At 46.5% G+C, this 23,094-nt stretch overlaps 37 non-coding genes and 1 pseudogene across 37 annotated transcripts; all 38 read right to left on the bottom strand.

Annotated features, from left to right (window-relative positions):
- Positions 1-320: 320 nt before the first annotated feature.
- LOC145916923 (U2 spliceosomal RNA) lies at positions 321-518 on the bottom strand. The gene has a single exon (XR_014404997.1). It is a non-coding gene; the product is annotated as a U2 spliceosomal RNA (small nuclear RNA).
- Positions 519-806: 288 nt separating this feature from the next.
- Positions 807-970, bottom strand: LOC145916900 (U1 spliceosomal RNA). Its single transcript, XR_014404976.1, has one exon. It is a non-coding gene; the product is annotated as a U1 spliceosomal RNA (small nuclear RNA).
- Positions 971-1,235: 265 nt separating this feature from the next.
- Positions 1,236-1,433, bottom strand: LOC145916922 (U2 spliceosomal RNA). The gene has a single exon (XR_014404996.1). It is a non-coding gene; the product is annotated as a U2 spliceosomal RNA (small nuclear RNA).
- A 288-nt stretch (positions 1,434-1,721) lies between these two features.
- Positions 1,722-1,885, bottom strand: LOC145916899 (U1 spliceosomal RNA). Its single transcript, XR_014404975.1, has one exon. It is a non-coding gene; the product is annotated as a U1 spliceosomal RNA (small nuclear RNA).
- A 265-nt stretch (positions 1,886-2,150) lies between these two features.
- LOC145916921 (U2 spliceosomal RNA) lies at positions 2,151-2,348 on the bottom strand. Its single transcript, XR_014404995.1, has one exon. It is a non-coding gene; the product is annotated as a U2 spliceosomal RNA (small nuclear RNA).
- Positions 2,349-2,636: 288 nt separating this feature from the next.
- On the bottom strand, positions 2,637-2,800 carry LOC145916898 (U1 spliceosomal RNA). Its single transcript, XR_014404974.1, has one exon. It is a non-coding gene; the product is annotated as a U1 spliceosomal RNA (small nuclear RNA).
- Positions 2,801-3,065: 265 nt separating this feature from the next.
- Positions 3,066-3,263, bottom strand: LOC145916919 (U2 spliceosomal RNA). Its single transcript, XR_014404993.1, has one exon. It is a non-coding gene; the product is annotated as a U2 spliceosomal RNA (small nuclear RNA).
- Positions 3,264-3,552: 289 nt separating this feature from the next.
- Positions 3,553-3,716, bottom strand: LOC145916896 (U1 spliceosomal RNA). The gene has a single exon (XR_014404972.1). It is a non-coding gene; the product is annotated as a U1 spliceosomal RNA (small nuclear RNA).
- Positions 3,717-3,981: 265 nt separating this feature from the next.
- On the bottom strand, positions 3,982-4,179 carry LOC145916918 (U2 spliceosomal RNA). Its single transcript, XR_014404992.1, has one exon. It is a non-coding gene; the product is annotated as a U2 spliceosomal RNA (small nuclear RNA).
- Positions 4,180-4,467: 288 nt separating this feature from the next.
- Positions 4,468-4,631, bottom strand: LOC145916895 (U1 spliceosomal RNA). The gene has a single exon (XR_014404971.1). It is a non-coding gene; the product is annotated as a U1 spliceosomal RNA (small nuclear RNA).
- A 265-nt stretch (positions 4,632-4,896) lies between these two features.
- On the bottom strand, positions 4,897-5,094 carry LOC145916917 (U2 spliceosomal RNA). The gene has a single exon (XR_014404991.1). It is a non-coding gene; the product is annotated as a U2 spliceosomal RNA (small nuclear RNA).
- Positions 5,095-5,382: 288 nt separating this feature from the next.
- LOC145916893 (U1 spliceosomal RNA) lies at positions 5,383-5,546 on the bottom strand. Its single transcript, XR_014404970.1, has one exon. It is a non-coding gene; the product is annotated as a U1 spliceosomal RNA (small nuclear RNA).
- A 265-nt stretch (positions 5,547-5,811) lies between these two features.
- LOC145916916 (U2 spliceosomal RNA) lies at positions 5,812-6,009 on the bottom strand. The gene has a single exon (XR_014404990.1). It is a non-coding gene; the product is annotated as a U2 spliceosomal RNA (small nuclear RNA).
- A 288-nt stretch (positions 6,010-6,297) lies between these two features.
- Positions 6,298-6,461, bottom strand: LOC145916892 (U1 spliceosomal RNA). Its single transcript, XR_014404969.1, has one exon. It is a non-coding gene; the product is annotated as a U1 spliceosomal RNA (small nuclear RNA).
- A 265-nt stretch (positions 6,462-6,726) lies between these two features.
- Positions 6,727-6,924, bottom strand: LOC145916915 (U2 spliceosomal RNA). Its single transcript, XR_014404989.1, has one exon. It is a non-coding gene; the product is annotated as a U2 spliceosomal RNA (small nuclear RNA).
- A 288-nt stretch (positions 6,925-7,212) lies between these two features.
- Positions 7,213-7,376, bottom strand: LOC145916891 (U1 spliceosomal RNA). Its single transcript, XR_014404968.1, has one exon. It is a non-coding gene; the product is annotated as a U1 spliceosomal RNA (small nuclear RNA).
- A 265-nt stretch (positions 7,377-7,641) lies between these two features.
- LOC145916914 (U2 spliceosomal RNA) lies at positions 7,642-7,839 on the bottom strand. Its single transcript, XR_014404988.1, has one exon. It is a non-coding gene; the product is annotated as a U2 spliceosomal RNA (small nuclear RNA).
- A 288-nt stretch (positions 7,840-8,127) lies between these two features.
- On the bottom strand, positions 8,128-8,291 carry LOC145916890 (U1 spliceosomal RNA). The gene has a single exon (XR_014404967.1). It is a non-coding gene; the product is annotated as a U1 spliceosomal RNA (small nuclear RNA).
- Positions 8,292-8,556: 265 nt separating this feature from the next.
- On the bottom strand, positions 8,557-8,754 carry LOC145916913 (U2 spliceosomal RNA). The gene has a single exon (XR_014404987.1). It is a non-coding gene; the product is annotated as a U2 spliceosomal RNA (small nuclear RNA).
- A 288-nt stretch (positions 8,755-9,042) lies between these two features.
- Positions 9,043-9,206, bottom strand: LOC145916889 (U1 spliceosomal RNA). Its single transcript, XR_014404966.1, has one exon. It is a non-coding gene; the product is annotated as a U1 spliceosomal RNA (small nuclear RNA).
- A 265-nt stretch (positions 9,207-9,471) lies between these two features.
- Positions 9,472-9,669, bottom strand: LOC145916912 (U2 spliceosomal RNA). Its single transcript, XR_014404986.1, has one exon. It is a non-coding gene; the product is annotated as a U2 spliceosomal RNA (small nuclear RNA).
- A 288-nt stretch (positions 9,670-9,957) lies between these two features.
- Positions 9,958-10,121, bottom strand: LOC145916888 (U1 spliceosomal RNA). Its single transcript, XR_014404965.1, has one exon. It is a non-coding gene; the product is annotated as a U1 spliceosomal RNA (small nuclear RNA).
- A 265-nt stretch (positions 10,122-10,386) lies between these two features.
- Positions 10,387-10,584, bottom strand: LOC145916911 (U2 spliceosomal RNA). The gene has a single exon (XR_014404985.1). It is a non-coding gene; the product is annotated as a U2 spliceosomal RNA (small nuclear RNA).
- Positions 10,585-10,872: 288 nt separating this feature from the next.
- Positions 10,873-11,036, bottom strand: LOC145916887 (U1 spliceosomal RNA). The gene has a single exon (XR_014404964.1). It is a non-coding gene; the product is annotated as a U1 spliceosomal RNA (small nuclear RNA).
- Positions 11,037-11,301: 265 nt separating this feature from the next.
- On the bottom strand, positions 11,302-11,499 carry LOC145916909 (U2 spliceosomal RNA). The gene has a single exon (XR_014404984.1). It is a non-coding gene; the product is annotated as a U2 spliceosomal RNA (small nuclear RNA).
- Positions 11,500-11,787: 288 nt separating this feature from the next.
- Positions 11,788-11,924, bottom strand: LOC145916901 (U1 spliceosomal RNA; annotated as a pseudogene).
- A 5,912-nt stretch (positions 11,925-17,836) lies between these two features.
- LOC145916907 (U2 spliceosomal RNA) lies at positions 17,837-18,034 on the bottom strand. Its single transcript, XR_014404982.1, has one exon. It is a non-coding gene; the product is annotated as a U2 spliceosomal RNA (small nuclear RNA).
- A 288-nt stretch (positions 18,035-18,322) lies between these two features.
- LOC145916886 (U1 spliceosomal RNA) lies at positions 18,323-18,486 on the bottom strand. The gene has a single exon (XR_014404963.1). It is a non-coding gene; the product is annotated as a U1 spliceosomal RNA (small nuclear RNA).
- A 265-nt stretch (positions 18,487-18,751) lies between these two features.
- Positions 18,752-18,949, bottom strand: LOC145916906 (U2 spliceosomal RNA). Its single transcript, XR_014404981.1, has one exon. It is a non-coding gene; the product is annotated as a U2 spliceosomal RNA (small nuclear RNA).
- Positions 18,950-19,237: 288 nt separating this feature from the next.
- On the bottom strand, positions 19,238-19,401 carry LOC145916924 (U1 spliceosomal RNA). Its single transcript, XR_014404998.1, has one exon. It is a non-coding gene; the product is annotated as a U1 spliceosomal RNA (small nuclear RNA).
- Positions 19,402-19,666: 265 nt separating this feature from the next.
- On the bottom strand, positions 19,667-19,864 carry LOC145916905 (U2 spliceosomal RNA). The gene has a single exon (XR_014404980.1). It is a non-coding gene; the product is annotated as a U2 spliceosomal RNA (small nuclear RNA).
- Positions 19,865-20,152: 288 nt separating this feature from the next.
- On the bottom strand, positions 20,153-20,316 carry LOC145916920 (U1 spliceosomal RNA). The gene has a single exon (XR_014404994.1). It is a non-coding gene; the product is annotated as a U1 spliceosomal RNA (small nuclear RNA).
- Positions 20,317-20,581: 265 nt separating this feature from the next.
- On the bottom strand, positions 20,582-20,779 carry LOC145916904 (U2 spliceosomal RNA). Its single transcript, XR_014404979.1, has one exon. It is a non-coding gene; the product is annotated as a U2 spliceosomal RNA (small nuclear RNA).
- Positions 20,780-21,067: 288 nt separating this feature from the next.
- LOC145916908 (U1 spliceosomal RNA) lies at positions 21,068-21,231 on the bottom strand. The gene has a single exon (XR_014404983.1). It is a non-coding gene; the product is annotated as a U1 spliceosomal RNA (small nuclear RNA).
- A 265-nt stretch (positions 21,232-21,496) lies between these two features.
- LOC145916903 (U2 spliceosomal RNA) lies at positions 21,497-21,694 on the bottom strand. The gene has a single exon (XR_014404978.1). It is a non-coding gene; the product is annotated as a U2 spliceosomal RNA (small nuclear RNA).
- Positions 21,695-21,982: 288 nt separating this feature from the next.
- On the bottom strand, positions 21,983-22,146 carry LOC145916897 (U1 spliceosomal RNA). Its single transcript, XR_014404973.1, has one exon. It is a non-coding gene; the product is annotated as a U1 spliceosomal RNA (small nuclear RNA).
- A 265-nt stretch (positions 22,147-22,411) lies between these two features.
- Positions 22,412-22,609, bottom strand: LOC145916902 (U2 spliceosomal RNA). The gene has a single exon (XR_014404977.1). It is a non-coding gene; the product is annotated as a U2 spliceosomal RNA (small nuclear RNA).
- A 288-nt stretch (positions 22,610-22,897) lies between these two features.
- Positions 22,898-23,061, bottom strand: LOC145916885 (U1 spliceosomal RNA). The gene has a single exon (XR_014404962.1). It is a non-coding gene; the product is annotated as a U1 spliceosomal RNA (small nuclear RNA).
- Positions 23,062-23,094: the final 33 nt, after the last annotated feature.

Below are 23,094 nucleotides of genomic sequence, written 5' to 3'. Positions count from 1 at the left end.
CGCCCTGGGCCCACCGCCGGCCTGATCACGGTGAAGGCCCCCGTCAGGTAAGTATGCTTTGCACAGCTTCTTGAGAGGTAGCATTTTTGTCGTCCGTCCTTGTGTTTGCCGCATTGTGCATTTCACGGCTTGTTTTATCTGGTCTCCGACAAGCACAACAACCAAATGTGCCGTTAAATTAATTGCTCTCCCGTCCTCCCTCTCTACCTCTCTTTCCTTGGCGTGTGCATACAGACGACACACACGCACTCATGGGATGCACCGCTGTTTCGTGCAATTGTTTTGCGAATGATTAACAGATGGTTATTCCCACATGTGTGGGAATGTGGGCCGTGCCTGGAGGTAGTGCAATACCAGGACAACCCGTGGGCAGGTCGAAGCAAGCTCCGGCACCGTGCCCCCTGTCCAAAAATCAGGTTAATACAAAGACATGCAAGCGAATCGCTTGCGTCCCAGGTATTAAACTGAGAAGAACAGATACTACACTTGATCTTAGCTCTAAAGAGCCGAGAAGCGATGCCGCAACATCCACTGAGTCCGCAACGTCCGGAAGAGTCCGTCTCGCATTTGCTGCCAAATTTTATTCCGGTGAAAAATGAAAAAAAAAAAAAAATTTCCTGGTTTTTTTCCTACCGTTTTTGGCAGGCCATTCAAATTAGTTTGTTCACCACATGACGTCACAAACGGACCCATGACCCACCTCCCAACCCCCGACACGACTCCTCCTGACCGTAACAGGCGAATCCCCCCCGTAGAAACTTCGTTTCTACCTTACGTTTTGCTCTACATCAGAGGATTAGTAAAAGACGGGGATAGCGCGAACGCAGTCCCCACTAGCAGAAATTGTACGGCCGAGTTACCCACATTTGGGGTAATCGCAAGGGTCAGCTAAGCCTAAGTGCAATGGCTAAGCCTCGCCCTGGGCCCACCGCCGGCCTGATCACGGTGAAGGCCCCCGTCAGGTAAGTATGCTTTGCACAGCTTCTTGAGAGGTAGCATTTTTGTCGTCCGTCCTTGTGTTTGCCGCATTGTGCATTTCACGGCTTGTTTTATCTGGTCTCCGACAAGCACAACAACCAAATGTGCCGTTAAATTAATTGCTCTCCCGTCCTCCCTCTCTACCTCTCTTTCCTTGGCGTGTGCATACAGACGACACACACGCACTCATGGGATGCACCGCTGTTTCGTGCAATTGTTTTGCGAATGATTAACAGATGGTTATTCCCACATGTGTGGGAATGTGGGCCGTGCCTGGAGGTAGTGCAATACCAGGACAACCCGTGGGCAGGTCGAAGCAAGCTCCGGCACCGTGCCCCCTGTCCAAAAATCAGGTTAATACAAAGACATGCAAGCGAATCGCTTGCGTCCCAGGTATTAAACTGAGAAGAACAGATACTACACTTGATCTTAGCTCTAAAGAGCCGAGAAGCGATGCCGCAACATCCACTGAGTCCGCAACGTCCGGAAGAGTCCGTCTCGCATTTGCTGCCAAATTTTATTCCGGTGAAAAATGAAAAAAAAAAAAAAATTTCCTGGTTTTTTTCCTACCGTTTTTGGCAGGCCATTCAAATTAGTTTGTTCACCACATGACGTCACAAACGGACCCATGACCCACCTCCCAACCCCCGACACGACTCCTCCTGACCGTAACAGGCGAATCCCCCCCGTAGAAACTTCGTTTCTACCTTACGTTTTGCTCTACATCAGAGGATTAGTAAAAGACGGGGATAGCGCGAACGCAGTCCCCACTAGCAGAAATTGTACGGCCGAGTTACCCACATTTGGGGTAATCGCAAGGGTCAGCTAAGCCTAAGTGCAATGGCTAAGCCTCGCCCTGGGCCCACCGCCGGCCTGATCACGGTGAAGGCCCCCGTCAGGTAAGTATGCTTTGCACAGCTTCTTGAGAGGTAGCATTTTTGTCGTCCGTCCTTGTGTTTGCCGCATTGTGCATTTCACGGCTTGTTTTATCTGGTCTCCGACAAGCACAACAACCAAATGTGCCGTTAAATTAATTGCTCTCCCGTCCTCCCTCTCTACCTCTCTTTCCTTGGCGTGTGCATACAGACGACACACACGCACTCATGGGATGCACCGCTGTTTCGTGCAATTGTTTTGCGAATGATTAACAGATGGTTATTCCCACATGTGTGGGAATGTGGGCCGTGCCTGGAGGTAGTGCAATACCAGGACAACCCGTGGGCAGGTCGAAGCAAGCTCCGGCACCGTGCCCCCTGTCCAAAAATCAGGTTAATACAAAGACATGCAAGCGAATCGCTTGCGTCCCAGGTATTAAACTGAGAAGAACAGATACTACACTTGATCTTAGCTCTAAAGAGCCGAGAAGCGATGCCGCAACATCCACTGAGTCCGCAACGTCCGGAAGAGTCCGTCTCGCATTTGCTGCCAAATTTTATTCCGGTGAAAAATGAAAAAAAAAAAAAAATTTCCTGGTTTTTTTCCTACCGTTTTTGGCAGGCCATTCAAATTAGTTTGTTCACCACATGACGTCACAAACGGACCCATGACCCACCTCCCAACCCCCGACACGACTCCTCCTGACCGTAACAGGCGAATCCCCCCCGTAGAAACTTCGTTTCTACCTTACGTTTTGCTCTACATCAGAGGATTAGTAAAAGACGGGGATAGCGCGAACGCAGTCCCCACTAGCAGAAATTGTACGGCCGAGTTACCCACATTTGGGGTAATCGCAAGGGTCAGCTAAGCCTAAGTGCAATGGCTAAGCCTCGCCCTGGGCCCACCGCCGGCCTGATCACGGTGAAGGCCCCCGTCAGGTAAGTATGCTTTGCACAGCTTCTTGAGAGGTAGCATTTTTGTCGTCCGTCCTTGTGTTTGCCGCATTGTGCATTTCACGGCTTGTTTTATCTGGTCTCCGACAAGCACAACAACCAAATGTGCCGTTAAATTAATTGCTCTCCCGTCCTCCCTCTCTACCTCTCTTTCCTTGGCGTGTGCATACAGACGACACACACGCACTCATGGGATGCACCGCTGTTTCGTGCAATTGTTTTGCGAATGATTAACAGATGGTTATTCCCACATGTGTGGGAATGTGGGCCGTGCCTGGAGGTAGTGCAATACCAGGACAACCCGTGGGCAGGTCGAAGCAAGCTCCGGCACCGTGCCCCCTGTCCAAAAATCAGGTTAATACAAAGACATGCAAGCGAATCGCTTGCGTCCCAGGTATTAAACTGAGAAGAACAGATACTACACTTGATCTTAGCTCTAAAGAGCCGAGAAGCGATGCCGCAACATCCACTGAGTCCGCAACGTCCGGAAGAGTCCGTCTCGCATTTGCTGCCAAATTTTATTCCGGTGAAAAATGAAAAAAAAAAAAAAAATTTCCTGGTTTTTTTCCTACCGTTTTTGGCAGGCCATTCAAATTAGTTTGTTCACCACATGACGTCACAAACGGACCCATGACCCACCTCCCAACCCCCGACACGACTCCTCCTGACCGTAACAGGCGAATCCCCCCCGTAGAAACTTCGTTTCTACCTTACGTTTTGCTCTACATCAGAGGATTAGTAAAAGACGGGGATAGCGCGAACGCAGTCCCCACTAGCAGAAATTGTACGGCCGAGTTACCCACATTTGGGGTAATCGCAAGGGTCAGCTAAGCCTAAGTGCAATGGCTAAGCCTCGCCCTGGGCCCACCGCCGGCCTGATCACGGTGAAGGCCCCCGTCAGGTAAGTATGCTTTGCACAGCTTCTTGAGAGGTAGCATTTTTGTCGTCCGTCCTTGTGTTTGCCGCATTGTGCATTTCACGGCTTGTTTTATCTGGTCTCCGACAAGCACAACAACCAAATGTGCCGTTAAATTAATTGCTCTCCCGTCCTCCCTCTCTACCTCTCTTTCCTTGGCGTGTGCATACAGACGACACACACGCACTCATGGGATGCACCGCTGTTTCGTGCAATTGTTTTGCGAATGATTAACAGATGGTTATTCCCACATGTGTGGGAATGTGGGCCGTGCCTGGAGGTAGTGCAATACCAGGACAACCCGTGGGCAGGTCGAAGCAAGCTCCGGCACCGTGCCCCCTGTCCAAAAATCAGGTTAATACAAAGACATGCAAGCGAATCGCTTGCGTCCCAGGTATTAAACTGAGAAGAACAGATACTACACTTGATCTTAGCTCTAAAGAGCCGAGAAGCGATGCCGCAACATCCACTGAGTCCGCAACGTCCGGAAGAGTCCGTCTCGCATTTGCTGCCAAATTTTATTCCGGTGAAAAATGAAAAAAAAAAAAAAATTTCCTGGTTTTTTTCCTACCGTTTTTGGCAGGCCATTCAAATTAGTTTGTTCACCACATGACGTCACAAACGGACCCATGACCCACCTCCCAACCCCCGACACGACTCCTCCTGACCGTAACAGGCGAATCCCCCCCGTAGAAACTTCGTTTCTACCTTACGTTTTGCTCTACATCAGAGGATTAGTAAAAGACGGGGATAGCGCGAACGCAGTCCCCACTAGCAGAAATTGTACGGCCGAGTTACCCACATTTGGGGTAATCGCAAGGGTCAGCTAAGCCTAAGTGCAATGGCTAAGCCTCGCCCTGGGCCCACCGCCGGCCTGATCACGGTGAAGGCCCCCGTCAGGTAAGTATGCTTTGCACAGCTTCTTGAGAGGTAGCATTTTTGTCGTCCGTCCTTGTGTTTGCCGCATTGTGCATTTCACGGCTTGTTTTATCTGGTCTCCGACAAGCACAACAACCAAATGTGCCGTTAAATTAATTGCTCTCCCGTCCTCCCTCTCTACCTCTCTTTCCTTGGCGTGTGCATACAGACGACACACACGCACTCATGGGATGCACCGCTGTTTCGTGCAATTGTTTTGCGAATGATTAACAGATGGTTATTCCCACATGTGTGGGAATGTGGGCCGTGCCTGGAGGTAGTGCAATACCAGGACAACCCGTGGGCAGGTCGAAGCAAGCTCCGGCACCGTGCCCCCTGTCCAAAAATCAGGTTAATACAAAGACATGCAAGCGAATCGCTTGCGTCCCAGGTATTAAACTGAGAAGAACAGATACTACACTTGATCTTAGCTCTAAAGAGCCGAGAAGCGATGCCGCAACATCCACTGAGTCCGCAACGTCCGGAAGAGTCCGTCTCGCATTTGCTGCCAAATTTTATTCCGGTGAAAAATGAAAAAAAAAAAAAAATTTCCTGGTTTTTTTCCTACCGTTTTTGGCAGGCCATTCAAATTAGTTTGTTCACCACATGACGTCACAAACGGACCCATGACCCACCTCCCAACCCCCGACACGACTCCTCCTGACCGTAACAGGCGAATCCCCCCCGTAGAAACTTCGTTTCTACCTTACGTTTTGCTCTACATCAGAGGATTAGTAAAAGACGGGGATAGCGCGAACGCAGTCCCCACTAGCAGAAATTGTACGGCCGAGTTACCCACATTTGGGGTAATCGCAAGGGTCAGCTAAGCCTAAGTGCAATGGCTAAGCCTCGCCCTGGGCCCACCGCCGGCCTGATCACGGTGAAGGCCCCCGTCAGGTAAGTATGCTTTGCACAGCTTCTTGAGAGGTAGCATTTTTGTCGTCCGTCCTTGTGTTTGCCGCATTGTGCATTTCACGGCTTGTTTTATCTGGTCTCCGACAAGCACAACAACCAAATGTGCCGTTAAATTAATTGCTCTCCCGTCCTCCCTCTCTACCTCTCTTTCCTTGGCGTGTGCATACAGACGACACACACGCACTCATGGGATGCACCGCTGTTTCGTGCAATTGTTTTGCGAATGATTAACAGATGGTTATTCCCACATGTGTGGGAATGTGGGCCGTGCCTGGAGGTAGTGCAATACCAGGACAACCCGTGGGCAGGTCGAAGCAAGCTCCGGCACCGTGCCCCCTGTCCAAAAATCAGGTTAATACAAAGACATGCAAGCGAATCGCTTGCGTCCCAGGTATTAAACTGAGAAGAACAGATACTACACTTGATCTTAGCTCTAAAGAGCCGAGAAGCGATGCCGCAACATCCACTGAGTCCGCAACGTCCGGAAGAGTCCGTCTCGCATTTGCTGCCAAATTTTATTCCGGTGAAAAATGAAAAAAAAAAAAAAATTTCCTGGTTTTTTTCCTACCGTTTTTGGCAGGCCATTCAAATTAGTTTGTTCACCACATGACGTCACAAACGGACCCATGACCCACCTCCCAACCCCCGACACGACTCCTCCTGACCGTAACAGGCGAATCCCCCCCGTAGAAACTTCGTTTCTACCTTACGTTTTGCTCTACATCAGAGGATTAGTAAAAGACGGGGATAGCGCGAACGCAGTCCCCACTAGCAGAAATTGTACGGCCGAGTTACCCACATTTGGGGTAATCGCAAGGGTCAGCTAAGCCTAAGTGCAATGGCTAAGCCTCGCCCTGGGCCCACCGCCGGCCTGATCACGGTGAAGGCCCCCGTCAGGTAAGTATGCTTTGCACAGCTTCTTGAGAGGTAGCATTTTTGTCGTCCGTCCTTGTGTTTGCCGCATTGTGCATTTCACGGCTTGTTTTATCTGGTCTCCGACAAGCACAACAACCAAATGTGCCGTTAAATTAATTGCTCTCCCGTCCTCCCTCTCTACCTCTCTTTCCTTGGCGTGTGCATACAGACGACACACACGCACTCATGGGATGCACCGCTGTTTCGTGCAATTGTTTTGCGAATGATTAACAGATGGTTATTCCCACATGTGTGGGAATGTGGGCCGTGCCTGGAGGTAGTGCAATACCAGGACAACCCGTGGGCAGGTCGAAGCAAGCTCCGGCACCGTGCCCCCTGTCCAAAAATCAGGTTAATACAAAGACATGCAAGCGAATCGCTTGCGTCCCAGGTATTAAACTGAGAAGAACAGATACTACACTTGATCTTAGCTCTAAAGAGCCGAGAAGCGATGCCGCAACATCCACTGAGTCCGCAACGTCCGGAAGAGTCCGTCTCGCATTTGCTGCCAAATTTTATTCCGGTGAAAAATGAAAAAAAAAAAAAAATTTCCTGGTTTTTTTCCTACCGTTTTTGGCAGGCCATTCAAATTAGTTTGTTCACCACATGACGTCACAAACGGACCCATGACCCACCTCCCAACCCCCGACACGACTCCTCCTGACCGTAACAGGCGAATCCCCCCCGTAGAAACTTCGTTTCTACCTTACGTTTTGCTCTACATCAGAGGATTAGTAAAAGACGGGGATAGCGCGAACGCAGTCCCCACTAGCAGAAATTGTACGGCCGAGTTACCCACATTTGGGGTAATCGCAAGGGTCAGCTAAGCCTAAGTGCAATGGCTAAGCCTCGCCCTGGGCCCACCGCCGGCCTGATCACGGTGAAGGCCCCCGTCAGGTAAGTATGCTTTGCACAGCTTCTTGAGAGGTAGCATTTTTGTCGTCCGTCCTTGTGTTTGCCGCATTGTGCATTTCACGGCTTGTTTTATCTGGTCTCCGACAAGCACAACAACCAAATGTGCCGTTAAATTAATTGCTCTCCCGTCCTCCCTCTCTACCTCTCTTTCCTTGGCGTGTGCATACAGACGACACACACGCACTCATGGGATGCACCGCTGTTTCGTGCAATTGTTTTGCGAATGATTAACAGATGGTTATTCCCACATGTGTGGGAATGTGGGCCGTGCCTGGAGGTAGTGCAATACCAGGACAACCCGTGGGCAGGTCGAAGCAAGCTCCGGCACCGTGCCCCCTGTCCAAAAATCAGGTTAATACAAAGACATGCAAGCGAATCGCTTGCGTCCCAGGTATTAAACTGAGAAGAACAGATACTACACTTGATCTTAGCTCTAAAGAGCCGAGAAGCGATGCCGCAACATCCACTGAGTCCGCAACGTCCGGAAGAGTCCGTCTCGCATTTGCTGCCAAATTTTATTCCGGTGAAAAATGAAAAAAAAAAAAAAATTTCCTGGTTTTTTTCCTACCGTTTTTGGCAGGCCATTCAAATTAGTTTGTTCACCACATGACGTCACAAACGGACCCATGACCCACCTCCCAACCCCCGACACGACTCCTCCTGACCGTAACAGGCGAATCCCCCCCGTAGAAACTTCGTTTCTACCTTACGTTTTGCTCTACATCAGAGGATTAGTAAAAGACGGGGATAGCGCGAACGCAGTCCCCACTAGCAGAAATTGTACGGCCGAGTTACCCACATTTGGGGTAATCGCAAGGGTCAGCTAAGCCTAAGTGCAATGGCTAAGCCTCGCCCTGGGCCCACCGCCGGCCTGATCACGGTGAAGGCCCCCGTCAGGTAAGTATGCTTTGCACAGCTTCTTGAGAGGTAGCATTTTTGTCGTCCGTCCTTGTGTTTGCCGCATTGTGCATTTCACGGCTTGTTTTATCTGGTCTCCGACAAGCACAACAACCAAATGTGCCGTTAAATTAATTGCTCTCCCGTCCTCCCTCTCTACCTCTCTTTCCTTGGCGTGTGCATACAGACGACACACACGCACTCATGGGATGCACCGCTGTTTCGTGCAATTGTTTTGCGAATGATTAACAGATGGTTATTCCCACATGTGTGGGAATGTGGGCCGTGCCTGGAGGTAGTGCAATACCAGGACAACCCGTGGGCAGGTCGAAGCAAGCTCCGGCACCGTGCCCCCTGTCCAAAAATCAGGTTAATACAAAGACATGCAAGCGAATCGCTTGCGTCCCAGGTATTAAACTGAGAAGAACAGATACTACACTTGATCTTAGCTCTAAAGAGCCGAGAAGCGATGCCGCAACATCCACTGAGTCCGCAACGTCCGGAAGAGTCCGTCTCGCATTTGCTGCCAAATTTTATTCCGGTGAAAAATGAAAAAAAAAAAAAAATTTCCTGGTTTTTTTCCTACCGTTTTTGGCAGGCCATTCAAATTAGTTTGTTCACCACATGACGTCACAAACGGACCCATGACCCACCTCCCAACCCCCGACACGACTCCTCCTGACCGTAACAGGCGAATCCCCCCCGTAGAAACTTCGTTTCTACCTTACGTTTTGCTCTACATCAGAGGATTAGTAAAAGACGGGGATAGCGCGAACGCAGTCCCCACTAGCAGAAATTGTACGGCCGAGTTACCCACATTTGGGGTAATCGCAAGGGTCAGCTAAGCCTAAGTGCAATGGCTAAGCCTCGCCCTGGGCCCACCGCCGGCCTGATCACGGTGAAGGCCCCCGTCAGGTAAGTATGCTTTGCACAGCTTCTTGAGAGGTAGCATTTTTGTCGTCCGTCCTTGTGTTTGCCGCATTGTGCATTTCACGGCTTGTTTTATCTGGTCTCCGACAAGCACAACAACCAAATGTGCCGTTAAATTAATTGCTCTCCCGTCCTCCCTCTCTACCTCTCTTTCCTTGGCGTGTGCATACAGACGACACACACGCACTCATGGGATGCACCGCTGTTTCGTGCAATTGTTTTGCGAATGATTAACAGATGGTTATTCCCACATGTGTGGGAATGTGGGCCGTGCCTGGAGGTAGTGCAATACCAGGACAACCCGTGGGCAGGTCGAAGCAAGCTCCGGCACCGTGCCCCCTGTCCAAAAATCAGGTTAATACAAAGACATGCAAGCGAATCGCTTGCGTCCCAGGTATTAAACTGAGAAGAACAGATACTACACTTGATCTTAGCTCTAAAGAGCCGAGAAGCGATGCCGCAACATCCACTGAGTCCGCAACGTCCGGAAGAGTCCGTCTCGCATTTGCTGCCAAATTTTATTCCGGTGAAAAATGAAAAAAAAAAAAAAATTTCCTGGTTTTTTTCCTACCGTTTTTGGCAGGCCATTCAAATTAGTTTGTTCACCACATGACGTCACAAACGGACCCATGACCCACCTCCCAACCCCCGACACGACTCCTCCTGACCGTAACAGGCGAATCCCCCCCGTAGAAACTTCGTTTCTACCTTACGTTTTGCTCTACATCAGAGGATTAGTAAAAGACGGGGATAGCGCGAACGCAGTCCCCACTAGCAGAAATTGTACGGCCGAGTTACCCACATTTGGGGTAATCGCAAGGGTCAGCTAAGCCTAAGTGCAATGGCTAAGCCTCGCCCTGGGCCCACCGCCGGCCTGATCACGGTGAAGGCCCCCGTCAGGTAAGTATGCTTTGCACAGCTTCTTGAGAGGTAGCATTTTTGTCGTCCGTCCTTGTGTTTGCCGCATTGTGCATTTCACGGCTTGTTTTATCTGGTCTCCGACAAGCACAACAACCAAATGTGCCGTTAAATTAATTGCTCTCCCGTCCTCCCTCTCTACCTCTCTTTCCTTGGCGTGTGCATACAGACGACACACACGCACTCATGGGATGCACCGCTGTTTCGTGCAATTGTTTTGCGAATGATTAACAGATGGTTATTCCCACATGTGTGGGAATGTGGGCCGTGCCTGGAGGTAGTGCAATACCAGGACAACCCGTGGGCAGGTCGAAGCAAGCTCCGGCACCGTGCCCCCTGTCCAAAAATCAGGTTAATACAAAGACATGCAAGCGAATCGCTTGCGTCCCAGGTATTAAACTGAGAAGAACAGATACTACACTTGATCTTAGCTCTAAAGAGCCGAGAAGCGATGCCGCAACATCCACTGAGTCCGCAACGTCCGGAAGAGTCCGTCTCGCATTTGCTGCCAAATTTTATTCCGGTGAAAAATGAAAAAAAAAAAAAAATTTCCTGGTTTTTTTCCTACCGTTTTTGGCAGGCCATTCAAATTAGTTTGTTCACCACATGACGTCACAAACGGACCCATGACCCACCTCCCAACCCCCGACACGACTCCTCCTGACCGTAACAGGCGAATCCCCCCCGTAGAAACTTCGTTTCTACCTTACGTTTTGCTCTACATCAGAGGATTAGTAAAAGACGGGGATAGCGCGAACGCAGTCCCCACTAGCAGAAATTGTACGGCCGAGTTACCCACATTTGGGGTAATCGCAAGGGTCAGCTAAGCCTAAGTGCAATGGCTAAGCCTCGCCCTGGGCCCACCGCCGGCCTGATCACGGTGAAGGCCCCCGTCAGGTAAGTATGCTTTGCACAGCTTCTTGAGAGGTAGCATTTTTGTCGTCCGTCCTTGTGTTTGCCGCATTGTGCATTTCACGGCTTGTTTTATCTGGTCTCCGACAAGCACAACAACCAAATGTGCCGTTAAATTAATTGCTCTCCCGTCCTCCCTCTCTACCTCTCTTTCCTTGGCGTGTGCATACAGACGACACACACGCACTCATGGGATGCACCGCTGTTTCGTGCAATTGTTTTGCGAATGATTAACAGATGGTTATTCCCACATGTGTGGGAATGTGGGCCGTGCCTGGAGGTAGTGCAATACCAGGACAACCCGTGGGCAGGTCGAAGCAAGCTCCGGCACCGTGCCCCCTGTCCAAAAATCAGGTTAATACAAAGACATGCAAGCGAATCGCTTGCGTCCCAGGTATTAAACTGAGAAGAACAGATACTACACTTGATCTTAGCTCTAAAGAGCCGAGAAGCGATGCCGCAACATCCACTGAGTCCGCAACGTCCGGAAGAGTCCGTCTCGCATTTGCTGCCAAATTTTATTCCGGTGAAAAATGAAAAAAAAAAAAAAATTTCCTGGTTTTTTTCCTACCGTTTTTGGCAGGCCATTCAAATTAGTTTGTTCACCACATGACGTCACAAACGGACCCATGACCCACCTCCCAACCCCCGACACGACTCCTCCTGACCGTAACAGGCGAATCCCCCCCGTAGAAACTTCGTTTCTACCTTACGTTTTGCTCTACATCAGAGGATTAGTAAAAGACGGGGATAGCGCGAACGCAGTCCCCACTAGCAGAAATTGTACGGCCGAGTTACCCACATTTGGGGTAATCGCAAGGGTCAGCTAAGCCTAAGTGCAATGGCTAAGCCTCGCCCTGGGCCCACCGCCGGCCTTTTTTTTTTTTTTTTTTTTTTTTTTTTTTTTTTTTTTTTTTTTATTTTTTTTTTTTTTTTTTCTTTTCTTAACGGCTCAGATTTGTGCATCTAAAATCAAAAATAGATGTCACCTTTTTCATCACTGCCGTCCTAGCAAGGCGCAAAACGACAGGGCGAAAGAGGGACATCGAGTAAAATCAGGAAAAAACGGAATGCCCTGTGCCATTATTGGTTACGTTACAGTTTCCTCTTTACCATATAAATTTTCTATTCTTTCTAATTCGAAGTTTAATTTCGCTATAATTTTGTAAAATAGTTCATTTACTAGGGGTTGTATGTTTTCCGTGTATATGTTTTTGTAGTCAAGGTGTAGTTTTTCCTTTATTATTGTTTTTTTAAATATAGCTAGCGTTTTGCGTTCTACTAATGATGTGTGGATTTCGAAAATATTGTACATAATTTCCTCGTTAGTGGCTTTTAGGTTTTTGGAGTGTTTTATTTGGACATGTATTTTTAGTTTATCTATAATTTGTTTTGTTATTGTGCATTCTGTGAGTAAATGTTTTATATCGTCTTTGTTTTCTTTGCAGAATTTGCAATAATTAAGTCGCGCTCTTCCGTTTTTGAGTTGGTACATTTGATTTTTCTGCTTGAAAAGGCCCCATTTGAAGCCGTTTTGGGCTGTCATGTAGGCAGCCTCTCGCTCAAGGTTTGTGAAAAATCTTTTTTGATGTTTGCTTTTATAAAGCAAATTTATCCAGTTGAAGCATGGATTTTCAACGGGATTTGATATAATTCTTTTTGTTTTTATTAATTCAAAATAAAAGTGGCGCAGTCTAGCCTTTTTCCAGTTAATCTCATTGTTTTGTTCTTTGAGTTCTTTAAATGTATTGATTGTATTTTGCCATTCAATATTTGGTTTCCATGCGTTGGGTCTGCTATTATCGTAGAGTGTTGGATTAATGATTTTAATTTGTGTTCCTAAGTTATACTGTGCCCATATTTTCCATAGTTCGTCGTATGTTTCGCTATTGATAAGATCTCGCAGTTTTTCCATTTGTGTTGCTTTTAATTTTGTTTCAATGTCCGGCATTTTGATTCCACCTTGGTCGTAATTTGCAATCATTTTTATTCGTTTGATTGGTTCTATTGTTTTAGGGTGCCATACGAATTTGTATAGAAGCGCATTTATGTTTTTTATGTTTTGCTTTGTCGGAAATATTGTGCGTGCAATAAACAGTATTTTTGGTATGATAAGTGTATTTATTATTGTGATTTTTCCAAAGATTGTTAGGTGTCTATTTTCGTAACTGCATATGATTTTTCTAATGTAGTTTTGAACTTCGTTCCAGTTTGTTATGTTTTCTTTTCCGTTTTCTTTGTATTTGATTCCCAGTATTTTTACTTCAGGTTTAATGTAAAGAGGAAATTGTTGGTTAATTTTTTGTTTTATATAATTCGACGTACATAATATTTCAGTTTTTCCTTCATTAATTTTTTGCCCAGATACACGTTCAAAAACACGTAAAGTTTTGAATATTTCCAAGATTTCATCACAATTTGACACGAAAAAGGATGTGTCGTCGGCATATTGTTGGATTTTTAGTTGTATATTACGATACTTGAAACCAGATATTTTTTCACATTTATTGATATTTTGTGTTAATGTTTCACTTATAATACAATAAAGCAACATACTCAATCCACATCCTTGGCGTACGCCTCGTTTTATTTTGATTTTGTCCGTCAACAGTCCGTTTATCATTATTTGACTTGTAATGTTGTTGTATAATATTTTTATCCATTCTATTGTGTGTGTCTGTATTCTCATTTTTTTTAGTGTTTTAAATAGAAATTTGTGATCAACTGTATCGAAAGCTTTTTCTATGTCTGTGAGGACTATTGCTAAATCTGTGTTATATTTTTGTGCTATTTCGATCGCTGTGTTTATGTTGTAGTGTATATGTTGTAATTGTCTTTGATCTAGTCCGCATTTTTGTTCTAATGATATTTTTCGGTTTAGTTCATTTTGGAGTCTTTTAGCTATTGTTTTGCTGAGTATTTTATAGTCTGTATTTAGTAGTGATATCGGTCTGAAATTTGTGATCAACGTTTTGTCTTTTCTTTTTGGTATTAATTTTACCACTGCGTTTTTCATATCCTCTGGTAAATGTTTCCTAATTGTAATGTTCGCTGCGAGTTCGTGGTAATCTTCTTTTATGTCAGCCCAAAAGAATTGGTAGAACTCCGTTGGGAGTCCGTCTAATCCTGGGGATGAATTTTTTTGCATCGTTTTTAACGATGCGAGTAATTCTTTTTGGCTGAGAATGATATTGTCGTTTAATGTTTCGTGTGGCATTGGTACTACGCGTTCTAAAAATTCATCTTGTTTCTCACTGTTTATTTCCCTCTCTGTGCCCCAGAGGGTAGCGTAAAAGTGCGTAATTTCTTGTATTATTTTTTCTTTCTCTGTTGTTATTTCATTTTGTATTTTTAGTGCTCGTATCGCAGTATTTTCTTGTTTTTTCGTTTCGATTTTAAAGAAGGATTTATCCGGTTTTTCTTCACTTGTTATTTCTTTTATTCTTGCTCTTATTTTTGCTCCTTTGTTTTTTTCGTTATCTAGTTGTTTGTTTTGTTTTCGAATTTCAAGGTATTCTACGTTTAAGTCCAAGTTTTCACTGTGTAGTTTTGTCATTAATGATTCTAATTTTCTTTGATTCTCTGTGTATATGTTATTTTTTTGTTTGTTTTTTTCTATCGCGAAAGTGATTGTTTCTTTTTTTATTTTCTTTTTCAAATATTTCCAATATTCTAGAGTGTCTTCATATTGGTGTTTGTTTTGGCGGAAATCGCTGATGGTGAGTTTTATTTGTGTCACGTATTGTTTGTCTTCGAGTAGGCTGGTATTAAGTTTCCAATAATTTTTTCCCCAAGTTTTGTTATTTCCCGTTTTTAATGTCAGCATCGGTGCTGCGTTATGATCTGTAAATGTTATTGTTATGTGTTTGAAAGCTTTTATTTTGTTAACGAGTGGAAGGTTACAATATATGCGGTCTATTCTTGATGCGGATTTTGGGGATATGTACGTAAATGTTTTTTTGTGGGGGTATAGGTGTCTAAATGTGTCTTCTAAATTGTATATCGATTTGGTTTCTAACCAGTGTTTTACATCTTTTCTTTCCTTTGATGATTGTGCTAAATTGTCTATTTTGTCATATGTAAAATTGAAATCTCCGCCAATTATGATGTTTTGCTTTATTTCGTTTTGATTGAGGTCTGTGTGTAAACTTTGCATTTGTCTTAGTCTTGTTATTGCGGCGTCATGTGTATTTCCAGATTTTAAGTAAATGTTGTATATTGTAAATATTTCTGTTTTGTTTTCGTTTCGTATTTCTAATGCTATTTTCTGTATGTGGTTGTTTTCAATTATTGTGTGGGTTATGTTTTCATATAAGTTTTCCTGTCTTAATATTATTGCTGTTCCGCTGTGTAGTCTGTTTTGTTCCGGTTGTATTGCATTTGCGTATATTTTGTATTTGTTTTTTGATGCCCATTTTTTTATTTTGTCGTAGTCAATTTTGTGTGTTTCTTGAATAAGCGTAATATGTATCTTTTCTTTTTCGATCAATTGGTCAATGTTTTGTGTATTTCTGTTTAGCCCGTTGACGTTTACTGTTAGAATTTTGAGGTTTTCTGTCGCCATTGGATGTGTGTTGAAAAAAAAAAGACGTTAGCAGACGTTAATATTTTGATTTTTTAGGGAAAGGAAGTGGAAATGGATAGGATAGGGTGCAGGCCCACAACGCTACCTTCTTCTTTCTTTCTTTCTTCTATTTTTCTTTGTTCCAGAATTGGAGCTGGAATTCGATGCTGTGGAAGGTTGATCTTCCTTTTTTCTTTTCTTGTCTTGGTCCGTTGTACCAATGTTAAATTTGCTTCCCATTATTATTGCTTTTTTTTCTACGGCTTTTTGTGTGGTTAGGGGTGAACGTATTGGAGTCATCGGGTTTTCGTTATTTGCTTTGTTTCTGCAGGGAGAGAGAGAATCTTTGGGCAGGGGGTTTTGGGCAATTTTCGGGGTTCCGTATGAAGAGTTATCAGATTCTGTATTGGTCATGATTTTTAGTTCCCCGGATTCGGTAGATTTCATTGGCTCGACGGATTTTTCTTCTTCTATTATATCAACTTCTGAGGGTTGATTCTGTTTTTCGGTTTCACTTTCTTTTTCTTGTTCGTTTTCTGTGGGTAATATTTGTGCTTTGTTTAGTTTCTCCATTTTTTTTTCATGAAGTTTTATTCTATTCAGGATTGGGGACAGGTCCTGTGTCTCTGTTACTATTCCTTTCCCTATGGGGGTCGACTTTTTGGGGAAGGGTGGGAATACGTCATCGTAGGAAGGTTTTGTCTGATTGTATTTTTTACTTATTTTGGAAGCCTCTGGGCACCATTTGCCCCTATGTCCCCTTTCGCCGCATATGGGGCAGATATTCTTTTTTGGGCATTGTGACGCCCAATGGCCGCGTTGGTTGCACATGGAGCAAGCAGGGCCAAAAGATTCGCCTGGTTTAGCAATTTGGATGTTATGTCCAAATATTTTCGTGATGCACTTGACGTTTGCTTCTTGGAAGTCTTCCAGTATCAAATGGACATACCCGTTGTATAGGTTTTTATGGTTTTTGTGAGTCAGAAACCTGTGTTCTATATATGTTCCCCAGTTGAGATCGTTTACCACCTTTTCGAAGTGGGATTTCTCCATTTCTATAGGTACTGGGTTTAAAGTTAGTTGCGTTCTGGGTTTTGGTGGGTTGGAGGCCTGGACGATTATCGCATAATTTTCTGTGACGTCGAAGGGGGTTGGCTCCTTTAGGTCTTTCAAAATGTTTTTCCTGGTCTCCTTAGCAAAGTCTAGGTTGGAATAAGTTATCTTGAAAGTTGACTGTGTTTTATTTATGGTTGTGACACCCACAAGCCCGTCCTTATATTTTTCCAGATAACATTCAAAAAGGCTGATAAAGGTTTCTAATGGGTAGTGGTCATAGTTAAGTATCTTCAGATAGACGGACCTTTCCTCAACAAGATAGTTCGTTTGCAACATATTTGCGTTTGTTGTGTGGTTTTTGCTCCGATCAAAGAGATCGGGGAAAGTATCAAAGAGTTACTGGTACAATTTATACAGGAGTTAAAGACTTTAATTGTTAATTGCTTCCCTGCGGGTGCTAGGCCGGCGTTCTTAATTGCTCTTAATGAGCAGGAGCGCCGGAAGCACCTATACAGTGGAAGCAATCAGAGCACAATTGTTGTGAGGGAGATCGGCGCTCTCAGGAGTTTGCAGCTCTTTGCTGCGTTCCTGCGGTCGCGAAATCTCTCACTACACAAAGTAATAGTTCCACGCGGAGGAGTGCCAAAAAAAGGCACGTAACCTCTGTGAGGAGCTCTGCAGTTTAACAAGGAAAAGAGGTCTAACCTCTGTCTTAAGGCTGTGTTAGACTGACGTACACTTGCACAAAAAGTTGTTAGGTAATCTCAACTAGGATTTACTGCGCGCGAAAGGTGGATAACACCAAACAATGGTGCACATGCAAACACAAACGACACACATGCAAGGTTTTGATACTGCCTGAAATTGACCGCGAGTGGAACCAGTGAAGGCCCCCGTCAGGTAAGTATGCTTTGCACAGCTTCTTGAGAGGTAGCATTTTTGTCGTCCGTCCTTGTGTTTGCCGCATTGTGCATTTCACGGCTTGTTTTATCTGGTCTCCGACAAGCACAACAACCAAATGTGCCGTTAAATTAATTGCTCTCCCGTCCTCCCTCTCTACCTCTCTTTCCTTGGCGTGTGCATACAGACGACACACACGCACTCATGGGATGCACCGCTGTTTCGTGCAATTGTTTTGCGAATGATTAACAGATGGTTATTCCCACATGTGTGGGAATGTGGGCCGTGCCTGGAGGTAGTGCAATACCAGGACAACCCGTGGGCAGGTCGAAGCAAGCTCCGGCACCGTGCCCCCTGTCCAAAAATCAGGTTAATACAAAGACATGCAAGCGAATCGCTTGCGTCCCAGGTATTAAACTGAGAAGAACAGATACTACACTTGATCTTAGCTCTAAAGAGCCGAGAAGCGATGCCGCAACATCCACTGAGTCCGCAACGTCCGGAAGAGTCCGTCTCGCATTTGCTGCCAAATTTTATTCCGGTGAAAAATGAAAAAAAAAAAAAAATTTCCTGGTTTTTTTCCTACCGTTTTTGGCAGGCCATTCAAATTAGTTTGTTCACCACATGACGTCACAAACGGACCCATGACCCACCTCCCAACCCCCGACACGACTCCTCCTGACCGTAACAGGCGAATCCCCCCCGTAGAAACTTCGTTTCTACCTTACGTTTTGCTCTACATCAGAGGATTAGTAAAAGACGGGGATAGCGCGAACGCAGTCCCCACTAGCAGAAATTGTACGGCCGAGTTACCCACATTTGGGGTAATCGCAAGGGTCAGCTAAGCCTAAGTGCAATGGCTAAGCCTCGCCCTGGGCCCACCGCCGGCCTGATCACGGTGAAGGCCCCCGTCAGGTAAGTATGCTTTGCACAGCTTCTTGAGAGGTAGCATTTTTGTCGTCCGTCCTTGTGTTTGCCGCATTGTGCATTTCACGGCTTGTTTTATCTGGTCTCCGACAAGCACAACAACCAAATGTGCCGTTAAATTAATTGCTCTCCCGTCCTCCCTCTCTACCTCTCTTTCCTTGGCGTGTGCATACAGACGACACACACGCACTCATGGGATGCACCGCTGTTTCGTGCAATTGTTTTGCGAATGATTAACAGATGGTTATTCCCACATGTGTGGGAATGTGGGCCGTGCCTGGAGGTAGTGCAATACCAGGACAACCCGTGGGCAGGTCGAAGCAAGCTCCGGCACCGTGCCCCCTGTCCAAAAATCAGGTTAATACAAAGACATGCAAGCGAATCGCTTGCGTCCCAGGTATTAAACTGAGAAGAACAGATACTACACTTGATCTTAGCTCTAAAGAGCCGAGAAGCGATGCCGCAACATCCACTGAGTCCGCAACGTCCGGAAGAGTCCGTCTCGCATTTGCTGCCAAATTTTATTCCGGTGAAAAATGAAAAAAAAAAAAAAATTTCCTGGTTTTTTTCCTACCGTTTTTGGCAGGCCATTCAAATTAGTTTGTTCACCACATGACGTCACAAACGGACCCATGACCCACCTCCCAACCCCCGACACGACTCCTCCTGACCGTAACAGGCGAATCCCCCCCGTAGAAACTTCGTTTCTACCTTACGTTTTGCTCTACATCAGAGGATTAGTAAAAGACGGGGATAGCGCGAACGCAGTCCCCACTAGCAGAAATTGTACGGCCGAGTTACCCACATTTGGGGTAATCGCAAGGGTCAGCTAAGCCTAAGTGCAATGGCTAAGCCTCGCCCTGGGCCCACCGCCGGCCTGATCACGGTGAAGGCCCCCGTCAGGTAAGTATGCTTTGCACAGCTTCTTGAGAGGTAGCATTTTTGTCGTCCGTCCTTGTGTTTGCCGCATTGTGCATTTCACGGCTTGTTTTATCTGGTCTCCGACAAGCACAACAACCAAATGTGCCGTTAAATTAATTGCTCTCCCGTCCTCCCTCTCTACCTCTCTTTCCTTGGCGTGTGCATACAGACGACACACACGCACTCATGGGATGCACCGCTGTTTCGTGCAATTGTTTTGCGAATGATTAACAGATGGTTATTCCCACATGTGTGGGAATGTGGGCCGTGCCTGGAGGTAGTGCAATACCAGGACAACCCGTGGGCAGGTCGAAGCAAGCTCCGGCACCGTGCCCCCTGTCCAAAAATCAGGTTAATACAAAGACATGCAAGCGAATCGCTTGCGTCCCAGGTATTAAACTGAGAAGAACAGATACTACACTTGATCTTAGCTCTAAAGAGCCGAGAAGCGATGCCGCAACATCCACTGAGTCCGCAACGTCCGGAAGAGTCCGTCTCGCATTTGCTGCCAAATTTTATTCCGGTGAAAAATGAAAAAAAAAAAAAAATTTCCTGGTTTTTTTCCTACCGTTTTTGGCAGGCCATTCAAATTAGTTTGTTCACCACATGACGTCACAAACGGACCCATGACCCACCTCCCAACCCCCGACACGACTCCTCCTGACCGTAACAGGCGAATCCCCCCCGTAGAAACTTCGTTTCTACCTTACGTTTTGCTCTACATCAGAGGATTAGTAAAAGACGGGGATAGCGCGAACGCAGTCCCCACTAGCAGAAATTGTACGGCCGAGTTACCCACATTTGGGGTAATCGCAAGGGTCAGCTAAGCCTAAGTGCAATGGCTAAGCCTCGCCCTGGGCCCACCGCCGGCCTGATCACGGTGAAGGCCCCCGTCAGGTAAGTATGCTTTGCACAGCTTCTTGAGAGGTAGCATTTTTGTCGTCCGTCCTTGTGTTTGCCGCATTGTGCATTTCACGGCTTGTTTTATCTGGTCTCCGACAAGCACAACAACCAAATGTGCCGTTAAATTAATTGCTCTCCCGTCCTCCCTCTCTACCTCTCTTTCCTTGGCGTGTGCATACAGACGACACACACGCACTCATGGGATGCACCGCTGTTTCGTGCAATTGTTTTGCGAATGATTAACAGATGGTTATTCCCACATGTGTGGGAATGTGGGCCGTGCCTGGAGGTAGTGCAATACCAGGACAACCCGTGGGCAGGTCGAAGCAAGCTCCGGCACCGTGCCCCCTGTCCAAAAATCAGGTTAATACAAAGACATGCAAGCGAATCGCTTGCGTCCCAGGTATTAAACTGAGAAGAACAGATACTACACTTGATCTTAGCTCTAAAGAGCCGAGAAGCGATGCCGCAACATCCACTGAGTCCGCAACGTCCGGAAGAGTCCGTCTCGCATTTGCTGCCAAATTTTATTCCGGTGAAAAATGAAAAAAAAAAAAAAATTTCCTGGTTTTTTTCCTACCGTTTTTGGCAGGCCATTCAAATTAGTTTGTTCACCACATGACGTCACAAACGGACCCATGACCCACCTCCCAACCCCCGACACGACTCCTCCTGACCGTAACAGGCGAATCCCCCCCGTAGAAACTTCGTTTCTACCTTACGTTTTGCTCTACATCAGAGGATTAGTAAAAGACGGGGATAGCGCGAACGCAGTCCCCACTAGCAGAAATTGTACGGCCGAGTTACCCACATTTGGGGTAATCGCAAGGGTCAGCTAAGCCTAAGTGCAATGGCTAAGCCTCGCCCTGGGCCCACCGCCGGCCTGATCACGGTGAAGGCCCCCGTCAGGTAAGTATGCTTTGCACAGCTTCTTGAGAGGTAGCATTTTTGTCGTCCGTCCTTGTGTTTGCCGCATTGTGCATTTCACGGCTTGTTTTATCTGGTCTCCGACAAGCACAACAACCAAATGTGCCGTTAAATTAATTGCTCTCCCGTCCTCCCTCTCTACCTCTCTTTCCTTGGCGTGTGCATACAGACGACACACACGCACTCATGGGATGCACCGCTGTTTCGTGCAATTGTTTTGCGAATGATTAACAGATGGTTATTCCCACATGTGTGGGAATGTGGGCCGTGCCTGGAGGTAGTGCAATACCAGGACAACCCGTGGGCAGGTCGAAGCAAGCTCCGGCACCGTGCCCCCTGTCCAAAAATCAGGTTAATACAAAGACATGCAAGCGAATCGCTTGCGTCCCAGGTATTAAACTGAGAAGAACAGATACTACACTTGATCTTAGCTCTAAAGAGCCGAGAAGCGATGCCGCAACATCCACTGAGTCCGCAACGTCCGGAAGAGTCCGTCTCGCATTTGCTGCCAAATTTTATTCCGGTGAAAAATGAAAAAAAAAAAAAAATTTCCTGGTTTTTTTCCTACCGTTTTTGGCAGGCCATTCAAATTAGTTTGTTCACCACATGACGTCACAAACGGACCCATGACCCACCTCCCAACCCCCGACACGACTCCTCCTGACCGTAACAGGCGAATCCCCCCCGTAGAAACTTCGTTTCTACCTTACGTTTTGCTCTACATCAGAGGATTAGTAAAAGACGGGGATAGCGCGAACGCAGTCCCCACTAGCAGAAATTGTACGGCCGAGTTACCCACATTTGGGGTAATCGCAAGGGTCAGCTAAGCCTAAGTGCAATGGCTAAGCCTCGCCCTGGGCCCACCGCCGGCCTGATCACGGTGAAGGCCCCCGTCAGGTAAGTATGCTTTGCACAGCTTCTTGAGAGGTAGCATTTTTGTCGTCCGTCCTTGTGTTTGCCGCATTGTGCATTTCACGGCTTGTTTTATCTGGTCTCCGACAAGCACAACAACCAAATGTGCCGTTAAATTAATTGCTCTCCCGTCCTCCCTCTCTACCTCTCTTTCCTTGGCGTGTGCATACAGACGACACACACGCACTCATGGGATGCACCGCTGTTTCGTGCAATTGTTTTGCGAATGATTAACAGATGGTTATTCCCACATGTGTGGGAATGTGGGCCGTGCCTGGAGGTAGTGCAATACCAGGACAACCCGTGGGCAGGTCGAAGCAAGCTCCGGCACCGTGCCCCCTGTCCAAAAATCAGGTTAATACAAAGACATGCAAGCGAATCGCTTGCGTCCCAGGTATTAAACTGAGAAGAACAGATACTACACTTGATCTTAGCTCTAAAGAGCCGAGAAGCGATGCCGCAACATCCACTGAGTCCGCAACGTCCGGAAGAGTCCGTCTCGCATTTGCTGCCAAATTTTATTCCGGTGAAAAATGAAAAAAAAAAAAAAATTTCCTGGTTTTTTTCCTACCGTTTTTGGCAGGCCATTCAAATTAGTTTGTTCACCACATGACGTCACAAACGGACCCATGACCCACCTCCCAACCCCCGACACGACTCCTCCTGACCGTAACAGGCGAATCCCCCCCGTAGAAACTTCGTTTCTACCTTACGTTTTGCTCTACATCAGAGGATTAGTAAAAGACGGGGATAGCGCGAACGCAGTCCCCACTAGCAGAAATTGTACGGCCGAGTTACCCACATTTGGGGTAATCGCAAGGGTCAGCTAAGCCTAAGTGCAATGGCTAAGCCTCGCCCTGGGCCCACCGCCGGCCTGATCACGGTGAAGGCCCCCGTCAGGTAAGTATGCTTTGCACAGCTTCTTGAGAGGTAGCATTTTT

Source organism: Ascidia mentula (assembly GCF_947561715.1).
Source record: "Ascidia mentula chromosome 3 unlocalized genomic scaffold, kaAscMent1.1 SUPER_3_unloc_11, whole genome shotgun sequence".
In the NCBI taxonomy this organism is placed as follows: domain Eukaryota; kingdom Metazoa; phylum Chordata; class Ascidiacea; order Phlebobranchia; family Ascidiidae; genus Ascidia; species Ascidia mentula.
This window is presented reverse-complemented; position numbering and strand designations above follow the sequence as displayed.